Genomic DNA, 13,550 nt, shown 5'->3' on the forward strand with positions numbered 1-13,550 from the left:
TTAGATTTACAATACATTAACCCTAAAAAAAAACTGCATTTAAGCCAAGGTGCCCATATGAAAATCGCCGGGAATCTGTGCTCGGAAATTTACCATTCAAAACACAGCACTTCATAGGGACATTTTATTGCGCTCAGGCTAACGCAAAACAGCTGTGATATCACATTTAAGTCAGTCAATTACTCTATTAAGGTTTTGACAGCTGATTTGTTCCCACAGTGACTTGGGTTGCCACCTCAGAGGAATAAAATATCATGGGAAAAATAATATCTTACAATGCCGGAAAATGTTAGAGCCAAATGCAACTGCATTGTCTTGAGTGGTGTATTATTAAGGGGCCTAACGAAATCCGAAACTTTTAAAATCCTGGGAAAATTGACAAAAAAAATCATTATTTTGCATTGTGTACATTTTTCTTGAAGACATTTTTTATCAGAGAAATATTTTCTGCATATGCAGTATTAATTCGGAGGCTTGTGCAAATTCATATTTTAAAGGGCAGCCAAACCACACACTTTGTACATGTTCCATTCCAGCAAATAGCACCGATGACAATCGTGCGTTCATCATAAAGGCTTGGCCTCCCCACGCGCTCCCCATGCCAAAGTCTCTCCTCTGCTAATCGTTAAATTCTATACTTTTATATTAACTAATGATTAAATATTGCATACTTGTTGGACATGTAAATTAATAACTTTCATACTCTTCGGGTCTTTCGGTAAAGTCACAGGCAATCGTCTTCACCTGAAGACGATTGCCTGTGTTGCGATCGAAAAGTCGTGATCTATTATTTTTCTATCTACGTGACTTTACCGAAAGACCCGTAGAGTATTAATTCCTGCAGTCACGAAAGCTTTAAATCAAGATAATAACTTTCAGTTGGCGATTTACTGCAGGATGGAGGCCTCGTAAATGTCGTGTCAGTCATGCAAGTGGTTTGACCATGTTTCACCACACTGGTGAGTGTGGGTTTGTGACGTGAGGCTAATACCGGTTCAAATGTCACTCACCACTGATATTATGCGTGACTGGAAAATCGAACTCGGGGCGCCGTGATCATAGAACTGCGCACACACAAATTACTGCTCCACCGCTATAGCTCGCATGTAACGCTTGTACTTGGACTCTGACATCGTCTTAGCAGCAGATGATGTGTGCTGGCTTTGGACTGCAGCGTTAATATACAGTGATGCTATTCAAGCCAGCGAAGCTTGGCAAGCCGGCTCTGTGTCAATCGCAATAAGCACTCCTGTGCACGTACATGAATACACCATACACGATTGTCTTACTCAACTGTCAATAGTACGACGCACTACACGGATGGGTTCACAGATAGTTAATTTTTTTTTTATCACACATTCGAAATGGCACTTGGCCCGGCAGCAATACGTGATCAATTTAGCGCAAGTGTTCTCCGGTCCTCCCGTCCAATTGCTTTATTGGTACTGGACGTTGACGATTGTAATTTATGAAGTAGGGAAAATTAAGTGAAGGGATTATGATCATGACGATGATGATGTGACTGATGTGACACTAGTTAGGGATCAATTGTGAAAGGCTCATTGGAACGACATGCATGACGAGGACGAGGAGCTCCGAGTGGTTGGGCAATGCGTCCTCTATCCGCGCGTGGCCACCCGCGCGCCCTGTCTGCCCGCACGGCCCAGTTCCGTCACTCCTGCCAGAGATGCTGCCCGTTGCTAAGTGCCCTCCAAGACTGCGAGCAGCGAATATACAACAATGAATATGTCGGGGGAAATTACCATCGCCCCTGAGTGGTAAGTGGGTCATTGAGTGCGGTACTCATCAAACACAGGCCCACACATTGCGCTAACTGCGGGCCAACGAAAATACACACAAGTGGCGACTTCCTTCGGCACTTTTCTTTCACTCGCTTGTGGAGTGGTTGCGGAAATGGAGCAACGGGGAATTCACTCTGGCGTTTCAAAATTCAGACAATAATACCAAAGTAATGCGTGCAGACTAATGAATAAATTCGCTGGAACGATTATTTGATAGAAATATCTGGAAATTCAGATTTTGCAGCCAGTGTACGATGGGTTAAATGCTGATTTGTAAAAAAAAAAATGTGGACAGCTTTATGTCGTTTGCGCTATAAAATGAAAATAAAGTTCGCTATACAGTGCAACTCTTTATTACATTTTGTAAATCATGTGCCAACTTGACTCCATCACTGCGGAAAAAGTTTGCGTTGTGCTGCAAGCACACAGATTCCATTGTCATAGCTGCTACAGGCATGCACGAGACAATGCGCTACAGTGATTGACTGAATGTTAGATGCAGCTGTGTGTAAGCAACATGCAGCATTGCTCTACCGTTTCGTCAGTAACCAGGTTACGCTCAACAATCATCAATCACGCTCAATGAATTTTCGCTCTTGGTGGTTACGTGCTCAATCCTCAACCTACTATCACCACTTACATTTTGGCTTAATAACACAACTCATTTATTTTATGGTTTTGTAACACGCATTGACTCAACGAGAGACTTGTTTAATGATTAGCTTTAGATCAGATTAGATGTCAAGTTTATTAATGTTTACTTCTGATTGTGGTCATGATGGATGCGTGTGATACATGGTATTGACGTACGCGTGTGCACTGGTGCTGTGTGCACTTAAAAACCCTTTCTTTATTTTACCAGGTAAGGCCCACTGAGCTATATGGCTCTTTTCCAAAGCGACCTGGCCACAATTGATAGCTCAATGAAGCGGCTTACCATGTGGAAATTTATAGCGCCCAATACTATAAACGTGTGTTTTTAAATGTGGAGGCCACACGACCACGGCAAAAACATGCAAACTCCAAATATATAGTGGCGAGGGAGTTAGCATCTCGCCTCTGTTACACCCCACTTGAATAATGGTGCAGTCTGTACTTGAATTGGACTACTCTTGCACCAGGACCACCTCTTCGGAAAGACCTATTCTATCGTGGGGTGACTGTTGCATTATAATCACATACCTACTTCAGCAAGGTCTACTCTATCGTGGAGTTACCTAAGTGAGGGGGAAGTCTTACATTAGGACAAACTGCTGGCCTTCGGCACTCCCAACCAGAAACATTACCGCCACGACGGGCATTTTCCATGGCCGAGATCACAAGTCCCACGTTTGATTTGGGCAAAAGCCACGGTCTCATGTGTGCATTTGAAGTGTTATTTCTGAGCAAGTGACGGTGGCAAACAGTTGAGAAGTCTGCCCATCGTGAATCGCATATTCTGCGCTAAGTGCTTTAAGACAGAGAGCTTCTGAGCAGAATTGGGTTGTGCCAAAGAACACAAGCCGCCAACTGAGGGCCAGTGACCAGTGCCGGATTATCCTCGTAGAAAAAGTAGCTCCATATGTAGCTACGGGCCCCACACTTTCAAGGGCCCCGCGCTATATGCTTTCAAACTATCAATTCCGGTTCAGTGATTCTGCACTTGCTCTATTACTATAGTACTATACAGCCTTCTACTTTTTTATCGTATTATCTGGCTGTATAGGAAATGAAAAAATACAATTACCTTACTGTGCAAGTAAAACATTTGGGTTTTAATGTTTATGTTTTTTTAGGGCCCCTTTATAACATATGCTACAGGCCCCGCAACTAGCTTAACCCGGCACTGTCAGTGATGGCAAGTCCAGTACGCCATGTGCCCACCTGTCTGGCAGGAGAGGTACGTCTCCGTGTGGCGGCGGTGAAACTCATTGGCAAAACTTGACGAGAACACTCGCTAGATAAATGATGTGTCGAGGTGTACCACGGTGAAACGACTCGCATGGCTGTGGGGTATCGTTGTGCTTGCTGGGTAGCAATAGTAAAGGAGGGGGCTGTGATGTTCAACGGAATACAAAACAACCGGCAAATATATGTCCTGCGAAGGATCCTGCGATTATCAAGACTCCACAAACTGAGAAATTAGACGATAAGGAAAAAGATAGGAGACAGGAAAGGTTGGCGCAAAATATACAAAGATGCGGACGTCTTTGGTTTTGGCTTACCAAATTAATGAAGGCCAACACATTACCATCAGTGACCTTGCACGGCCACACAGAAGCAGCAATAAGTAGAGGCCAGACACGCAGAAGGTAGATTTACAGCATATAGAAGGATTATCTAAAAAGGAAACACGCAGGTCTAGAGGAAGTGTTTAGTTGTCCTTCCCCCGCACCTCCGATTGGCTACATACGGTGCAAAGGAAGTTAAACATACATACGTACAAGTGGTCACCATGACCAGAAAAGGAAACGAGTTGAAGAAGTTCGTTCGCTTCGTTAGCCGCCACGTGACAACTGATAGAAGAGAGAGATAGAAAATTTGAAAGAGCAAATGTGTGTATGTTGAAGTCCGTCAATCTAAAACAATGTAACGCTTGTAACAGACATGTCACTGTCCACAATTACGCTACGCTGTTTGTATCCCTGCTTTATAAATTGAATACGCATTTCTTTTTTAATGGCTGACGTAAATTGGTTAACGCCAGAAAAATAGTTTCCAGTATGTCAGTGTCATTGCTGCACCGGTGCAGCATTTGTTCAGGTCGTTTTCTTTAAATGCAATTTCAGATAACAAAAACACTTTATAAATAACTTCTGGACTTGTTTTGGAACATCATATGAGCAACTGGCCAGTGAAACAGCTAAGACACTCCATTAAATGTATTTATAGCAGCCGACAACGTCTTCTCGGACGTAGTCTGTCAGATGGTGCCATCATAAACGTTTGTGGATTAAGCTGCCGGAGGTGAATGGGGCATAACGCACTCTGTCAGCCTGTTCGCACGGGCCTCAAGAATGCACCTCGTGTTGTGCGTCTGGAGTTTTGCGCCTGTGTTGCTCCATCCGGGGCCCTTATACACTGGGAAAATACTAAATATTGTTTCTGCCCATTAGTTGTTATTACTGTATTTGATTTTCAGCAGAAAGGCTGTGCCCCGTTTGTTTTTTAGTCGAAATAAAAATACGGAAAATGACGACAGAAACCACCTTTCTGCCAACAGAAACGACGCAAACATATAATTTATTTCGCAATTGAATGATCCATATTTGTTTTTAGGTTAGGCCACGTAATATTTTTATGCAAATATCGTGTAATTTACCCTCTATCACCTAACAATATTGTTACGTTTACAAAGATATTATTGACATATTCGCAGCAATGTATTGATCTAATTCTGACCAATACATCTTACTGGTGGCTTAATGACAACATATTTTGGCATGAATTGCGTTGCTCAGGAATAACAAACACGGATCGTATAAATGATTAAGATTTTAAACAAAACTGCCACTCCAAGACTAATGCAATCTGTACTGTTGCCGTGGGGAGCTGGGAGCGTTCGTGTAATATTCGTAGCCACTAAAAGCTATCTGGTTGTTTGTTAGGCAAGAGGAGCGGGGCCTTAATCCTTGGTAGTACACATTGACCCAAAGTGGATATGGATCATATTGCATTTCAAATCCCCGTGATACACTTTTAGCATTATAGGATGTGGCACGCTGGGCTGCTCACATCAGTCAACTCGCTGAACACGGGACATTGCTCTGAAGAGTGCCAAATAACAAGCATTAAAGTAGGTCAGTTTTGTAAATTAGAGCAAACAGGACTCTTCCACGAATTCTATTTAAAATTAATTTGACAGGCCCAAGGATGTACTGGGACAGCCGTTTTATCAATCCACTGCTGGATGAGGGCCTCTCCATGCAGCACAGGTGTGTTTGGGTTATTTGACCATACTTCACCAAGCTCGTCAGTACGACCTGGGGAAGGTGGCGAGTATAGATGTATAAAATAGTACAATACAACAATGGATGTTGTTGCACTTTCCTCTGCTGGTAATGTAGGCCCGAGGCTAACAGATTATTATCACGGTTGGCTACTTACGACGTGAAATTAATTCAACATACATACAACCACAATGCACGAATGGAAACAATCCAGGCCAGAAATTAACTGCCAAAAAGTTAGTCTGACACTGCATGCAGATGCCACTTTAGCAGGGAGTTTCACACATCCTTCAATTGTGGTCTAATTACCATAGTTTAGATTAGGTTACCAACATTTTCCTCACCAAAAAAATTTCACACCAATGGGCATGCAATGTCGGAGTGGGGATATTCACTCCCCGACTATTTGGTCATTTATTGTGATTCATGGTCGCATGCGATTTTAATTTATTTTATTCATGTATTTATATCGTGGTGAATAGTCGTACCTCGAGCGTGGTGACATGGCCACATGGTAGCATGTTTGCTGACTTGCAGAGGTTTATGGTTTGAAATCGAGCGCGTGCCCTCGTTATTACAGTGGGTGCATATTAACCATTCAAAGGCACACGCCGTCTGTTTCACAGTGGATGTTAAAGATCAGTGACGTCTTTTTCAAGAGTAGGCCATAAGGCTGAGGGAGGGTGGGGGGGAGGCACAGTTTATAACTTGTCTCCCAATACTTTAGTTTGGTGGGTGGGGGGCAGCTGCCCACGTTCCCTTATTCTATGCCCATGTCCACCAATTGCCTCATTGCATTATCGTTAATACGGCTTGGTGAATGTTAAGCTAAGGTTTTCATAATAAGCTAAGGTGGTTTAAAAATCCTCCGTAGGATTTCGACTGCCTTGACCAGGGGTAAAACCCAGACTCTTTTGAGTGGAAAGGTCAGCATGTTTGGACGTGTATAACAGAGCACCTCCACATAATAAGCACAAACCACATTTAGTTAACTCTATTAGGAATCCAAAGGGTGTTTCAAACAGATTAACCCGATTTAAAATCGCTCTATCTCTGCATCCACGAACCGCCCATGAATGAAAGTCTTACCACTTGAAAGGGCGGGGCATAGAAAGGGCGGGGCATATAGAGGGCGGGGCATCGAGTTTTAATTGATTACCGCTAGATGCCTCGACCAGCGCACAAACAGCCCCTAGCCTCAGTCATTGGCAGGACGGTGACCCCACCGCAACACAAGGGGGGTTTTGGGTTCTGCAGTTCAGCAAGACTGAATCCGTAATTGCGGCGCAGCGTGCGTTTCATCACACCCTGCGACTTTTTCTTGTGGGGATACGTCAAAGACCGTGTTTTGGGCCACCATTAGTGACTAATCTGGAAGACCTCATAAACAGAATCACGGCAGCTGTGACTTCAGTGGAAGAAGACACTTTGAGAGGCGTTTGAGACGAATTCAACTATCGTCTCGATGTTGTCCATACAGCAGGTGGAGGGCACATAGAGCATTTATAAAATGGTTAGTAAAACGTGATAATTCATTAAACCGTTTGTAACTTTTTGTGTAATTGTAACATGTTGTCATCGTGAAATATACTGCTTTGAAAATGGGTCCATGTTTTTAGAACACCCTGTACATTACACGATGTACAATGAAAATAAACACTGGTAAAGCAAAAATAAACACTTGATCCCGTGCGATATATGTTTTTAACAGCCATATGACATGCAGCTGAGTTCATAGTGGAATACTCGCGGAAGCTGTAAATGTTATAGCTTTATTTGTGTAAACATGAGCGAGACAAATGTTTGTTATGCTGTCGGGTGTATCTCCTTTTCCTCCCTGGAACCTCGTGTGTTGTTTACGCGAGCAGCAAAACCGCCACGGGATCCAGCCACTCACTTGGCTCGCACTCCCAGGCCGACAGATTCTTCACGTTCCTATTAGAGACTTGTTGGGGGGCACTGAAGTGACGGCTAGTCCAAAATCAACAACACCGTCAAGATGAGCTAAAAAAATACAAGTCAAATAAACCACACGGGAGGAAATTCTAAAAATATGAACTGGGAAGACGCGTTGGCTCGGGAGGAAAACAAGATTTACGACAGATCAAGGAAGAATTCAAGTGACTTGAGATTTCGCTTGGGGAGTATACAGTGAGGGAAAAAAAGTTTGATCCCCTGCTGATTTTGTACGTTTGCCCACTGACAAAGAAATGATCAGTCTATCATTTTAATGGTAGGTTTATTTGAACAGTGAGATACAGAATAACAACAACAAAAAATCCATAAAAACGGATGTCAAAAATGTAAAAAATTGCTTTGCATTTTAATTAGGGAAATAAGTATTTGACCCCTCTGCAAAACATGACTTAGTACTTGGTGGAAAAACCCTTGTTGGCAATCACAGAGGTCAGACGTTTCTTGTAGTTGGCCACCAGGTTTGCACACATCTCAGGAGGGATTTTGTCCCACTCCTCTTTGCAGATCTTCTCCAAGTCATTAAGGTTTCGAGGCTGACGTTTGGCAACTCGAACCTTCAGCTGCCTCCACAGATTTTCTATGGGATTAAGGTCTGGAGACTGGCTAGGCCACTCCAGGACCTTAATGTGCTTCTTCTTGAGCCACTCCTTTGTTACCTTAGCCGTGTGTTTTGGGTCATTGTCATGCTGGAATACCCATCCACGACCCATTTTCAATGCCCTGGCTGAGGGAAGGAGGTTCTCACCCAAGATTTGACGGTACATGGCCCCGTCCATCGTCCCTTTGATGCAGTGAAGTTGTCCTGTCCCCTTAGCAGAAAAACACACCCAAAGCATAATGTTTCCACCTCCATGTTTGACGGTGGGGATTGTGTTGTTTGGGTCATAGGCAGCATTCCTCCTCCACCAAACACGGCGAGTTGAGTTGATGCCAAAGAGCTACATTTTGGTCTCATTTGACCACAACTCTTTCACCCAGTTGTCCTCTGAATCATTCAGATGTTTATTGGCAAACTTCAGACGGGCATGTATATGTGCTTTCTTGAGCAGGGGGACCTTGCGGGCGCTGCAGGATTTCAGTCCTTCACGGCGTAGTGTGTTACCAATTGTTTTCTTGGTGACTATGGTCCCAGCTGCCTTGAGATCATTGACAAGATCATCCCGTGTAGTTCTGGGCTGATTCCTCACCGTTCTCATGATCATTGCAAGTCCACGAGGTGTAATCTTGCATGGAGCCCCAGGCCAAGGGAGATTGACAGTTCTTTTGTGTTTCTTCCATTTGCGAATAATCGCACCAAATGTTGTCACCTTCTCACCAAGCTGCTTGGCAATGGTCTTGTAGCCCATTCCAGCCTTGTGTAGGTCTACAATCTTGTCCCTGACATCCTTGGAGAGCTCTTTGGTCTTGGCCATGGTGGAGAGTTTGGAATCTGATTGATTGATTGCTTCTGTGGACAGGTGTCTTTTATACAGGTAACAAGCTGAGATTAGGAGCACTCCCTTTAAGAGTGTGCTCCTAATCTCAGCTCGTTACCTGTATAAAGACACCTGGGAGCCAGAAATCTTTCTGATTGAGAGGTGGTCAAATACTTATTTCCCTCATTAAAATGCGAATAAATTTATAACATTTTTGACATGCGTTTTTCTGGATTTCTTGTTGTTATTCTGTCTCTCACTGTTCAAATAAACCTACCATTAAAATTATAGACTGATCATTTCTTTGTCAGTGGGCAAACGTACAAAATCAGCAGGGGATCAAATACTTTTTTCCCTCACTGTATATGCCAAATGCTTTTCTGCTGTGGCCCATGGAAGGGGTTTGAATGTTAATCCGTTATCTCCACCATCCATCTCACCAAGATACTATTTTTAATTGACCAGGTAAGGCCCACTGAGCTACATGGTAGCTCTTTTCCAGAAGCGACCTGGCCACAAATAATAGCTCAATGACTTGGCCTATCACATTTTGGCCAGATCTGGCTGTCCGCCTAATGATGCTAGTTGTAATTACTGGCGACACGTTGTACTCAGATTCTAAATGTTGTGGATTTGCTCTCCAACACACCGGTGTGCTGTACTAGTAACGAATTGGCCACGTTCTGTTTACGTGACAAACCTTACTAATTGGGTGTGTCGGGTGGTGGCGGGTTTAACGAAACGTTTATATTTACGCGATGTAACCCCCCAAAAAAACCTGTATTATAGATCATATATGGCTGTAGTGTATGTTTATTATAATCTGTACAACATAGAAACGTGCTTACGTGCCAGTATAATAACATTCGGTAGACTTGTTTTAGATACGAACACAATGTTTACCATTAAGCTATCCATACATTTTGGATGACAAAATGTAGTTACGATTGAAAAAAAATATTCTGTATTGTTTCCAAAGACAATATTAAGTGTGGATGTAAGCTCAATATCCTTTGGATATTTTTGCTAAAACAATATTATACATATTTGAAAGAATTAATAACAATATTGTATAATCTTCTTGGCCACGTTAGCCTATCCTCGACGTTACTCAGGGAACTAGATGGTGGGTGGTGCTGCAACATGTTTCGAAATGGTTATACAATATCTTCTGGGTTCTTTCGGTAAAGTCACGTAGAATGGAGATAAAATAATAAAAATAATAATAACAGAATAAAATTCTCACGACGTTTCGGCCACAACACAAGTAGCCTTCCTCAGGTGAAGAAACAGGACTGTCCGGAAGACAGCGCTTGAGTGAAAGCTGCAAAGCTTGACAGCGTCTTTTAAGCTGTGTGGGAGGAACAGAGCGCGTTGACAAAGGAGTTTACATATAAATTAGCATGTAACTGGGGGATTAGCATGATGTTGGTGTGAGGGATTAGCACCACGGAGAGCGACGAGCTTTGTTGAGACGGACGAGTCCATCTATGTACGGAACGGAGGAGGGGGGAGAGGAGTTTACATATCAACAGTAAATTAGCATGTAACTGGGGGATTAGCATGATGTTAGTATGCGGGATTAACACCACGGAGAGCGACGAGCTTTGTTCAGACGGACGAGTCCATCTATGTTCGGAACGGAGGAGGGGGGGGGGGGAAGAGGAGGAAACGGCCACGGTGCGCTGCTCTGTACTTGTAGTATTACACTATGTATTATTCTACTCACCTTACTGTATACCACACTGCTGTATATTCACTATACAATTACGGTACCATATATTGCCTTATGAATTATGTTAAACATTACACTGTTATACTAATTATTATTATACAAAATGCTATAAACTATACTATTGACCGTCGTATGAAAGGTACTAAGAGGCAGTGCCAGCGAATGGACTGCGGTCTGAAAGTCACCATAAAATACAATCAATCAAGAACCGAAATGGTTTATAACGCCTTTCCAATGGTTACTAAACCGGAATCCATCTTCTCGGTTGAAATTGTCTCTGTGTTTGTATATGTGGATAGCCTCATGAACGAATCTTTCATGGTAGCCGGATGGCTTGCAGAGAACCTCCGTCTTGGAGAAGTCAATGTCATGTAAGCCCACTGAATTATAACAGTGATCTGCCATGGCTGAGGTGTTCGTCCTACCGTGTTTCAAGTCTGCTTTATGTTCACGGATGTGGTCCGAGATATGTCGTTTGGTTTCTCCAATGTAGCTGCTACCATAGAGGCAACTTAGTTTGTAGATGCCCGGGTACTGTATGTCTGGAAGCACATCTTTTACAGATGGAACCAGATCACAGATTTTATGTACTGTGTTGAATCGGACCTGGATCTTGTGTTTATTCACGATTTTGGAGATCTTTTTTGTGACCCCCGCAATGTAGGGTAATTTGATGGTTTTGAATGGCTCAAGAGGATCCTTCTTCATGGTTGGAGTGATGGCTTTGCAGATTGTGTAGTCGGAGTAACCATTAGCCTTGAGAGCTTGGTGTACGTGCTTGAGTTCACTAGCAATGTGTTCCTGGTCGGAAATGCATTAGGCTCTATGGTATAGAGTCTTGATGAGGGAATTCTTCTGGGATGGATGGTGGTGGGAATCCGGTTTTAAGTAAGCATCCGTATGGGTAGTTTTCTTGTAGACAGAGTGGCTCATTGAACCATCAGGTCTCCTTTTAATTAGGACATCCAAAAAGGGTAGCTTGCCATCTTTTTCAACTTCCATGGTAAATCTGATGGCTGGGTGTATGGAATTGATGTGGTCGAGGAATTGGTCTAGAGCAGGCCGGCCATGTGGCCAGATGACAATAGTGTCATCCACATATCTCTTCCATAAGGTCGGGCGTAGAGTGGCAGTCTGGATGGCATCAGTCTCAATTTTTTCCATGAAAACGTTGGCTACAACCGGCGATAGGGGGGAGCCCATTGGGGTGCCCTCAGTTTGTTTGTAGAAAGTTCCATTCCAGGTGAAGTATGTGTTGGTTAAGCAGTGTCTCGCCAGGGGGGGGTACATCAGTATGCAGTCCTTGATGAACCAAGTCTTCAATGATTGCGATGGTGTCAGGTACAGGAACTTTGGTGAATAGGGAAACCACATCAAAACTGACAAGCAGGTCGTCTGGGGACAGGGAAATACCCTTGATTGTCGAAACCAGGTGAGTAGAGTTTAGTACCGCAGAGGTGGTTTTTCCAGTAAAATGCCGCAGGATTTCAGACAGAAAACGATCCAGTTTGTAGGTGGGGGAGTTGATAGTAGAGACGATGGGACGAAGGGGTGTATGTATATTTCGAAGGCCATATAATCTTGGTGGCCTGGCTGCAGAAGGTTTCAACGAGAACTGTTTGGTTTGATCAATTAATGCTGTTGAATCAGAAATGATTTTGTTGGTTTTAGTAACGAGGCTGTTGGTGGGGTCTCTTTAGGAGCCATTCAAAACCATCACCTTACGCTACATTGCAGGGGTCACAAAAAAGATCTCCAAAATCCTGAATAAACACAAGATCCAGGTCCGATTCAACACAGTACATAAAATCCGTAATCTGGTTCCGTCTGTAAAAGATGTGCTTCCAGACATACAGTACCCGGGCGTCTACAAACTACGTTGCCTCTGTGGTAGCAGCTACATTGGAGAAACCAAACGACATATCTCGGACCACATCCATGAACATAAAGCAGACTTGAAACACGGTAGGACGAACACCTCAGCCGTGGCAGATCACTGTTATAATTCAGTGGGCTCACATGACATTGACTTCTCCAAGACGGAGGTTCTCTGCAAGCCATCCGGCTATCATGAAAGATTCGTTCATGAGGCTATCCACATAAACAAACACAGAGACAATTTCAACCGAGAAGATGGATTCCGGCTTAGTAACTATTGGAAAGGCGTTATAAACCATTTCGGTTCTTGATTGATTGTATTTTACGGTGACTTTCAGACCGCAGTCCATTCGCTGGCACTGCCTCTTAGTACCTTTCACACGACGGTCAATAGTATAGTTTATAGCATTTTGTATAATAATAAATAGTATAACAGTGTAATGTTTAACATAATTCATAAGGCAATATATAGTACCGTAATTGTATAGTGAATATACAGCAGTGTGGTATACAGTAGGGTTAGTAGAATAATACAGAGTGTAATACTACAAGTACAGAGCAGCGCACCATGGCCGTTTCCTCCTCTCCCCCCCCCTCCTTCGTTCCGAACATAGATGGACTCGTCCGTCTGAACAAAGCTCGTCGCTCTACGTGGTGTTAATCACTCATACTAACATCATGCTAATCCCCCAGTTACATGCTAATTTACTGTTGATATGTAAACTACTCTCCCCCCTTCCCCGCTCCGTACATAGATGGACTCGTCCGTCTGAACAAAGCTCGTCACTCTCCGTGGTGTTAATCCCTCACACCA

Source organism: Petromyzon marinus, chromosome 2 (assembly GCF_048934315.1).
Source record: "Petromyzon marinus isolate PM22_M1 ecotype Great Lakes invasive population chromosome 2, UKy_Petmar_22M1.pri1.0, whole genome shotgun sequence".
Taxonomy (NCBI): domain Eukaryota; kingdom Metazoa; phylum Chordata; class Hyperoartia; order Petromyzontiformes; family Petromyzontidae; genus Petromyzon; species Petromyzon marinus.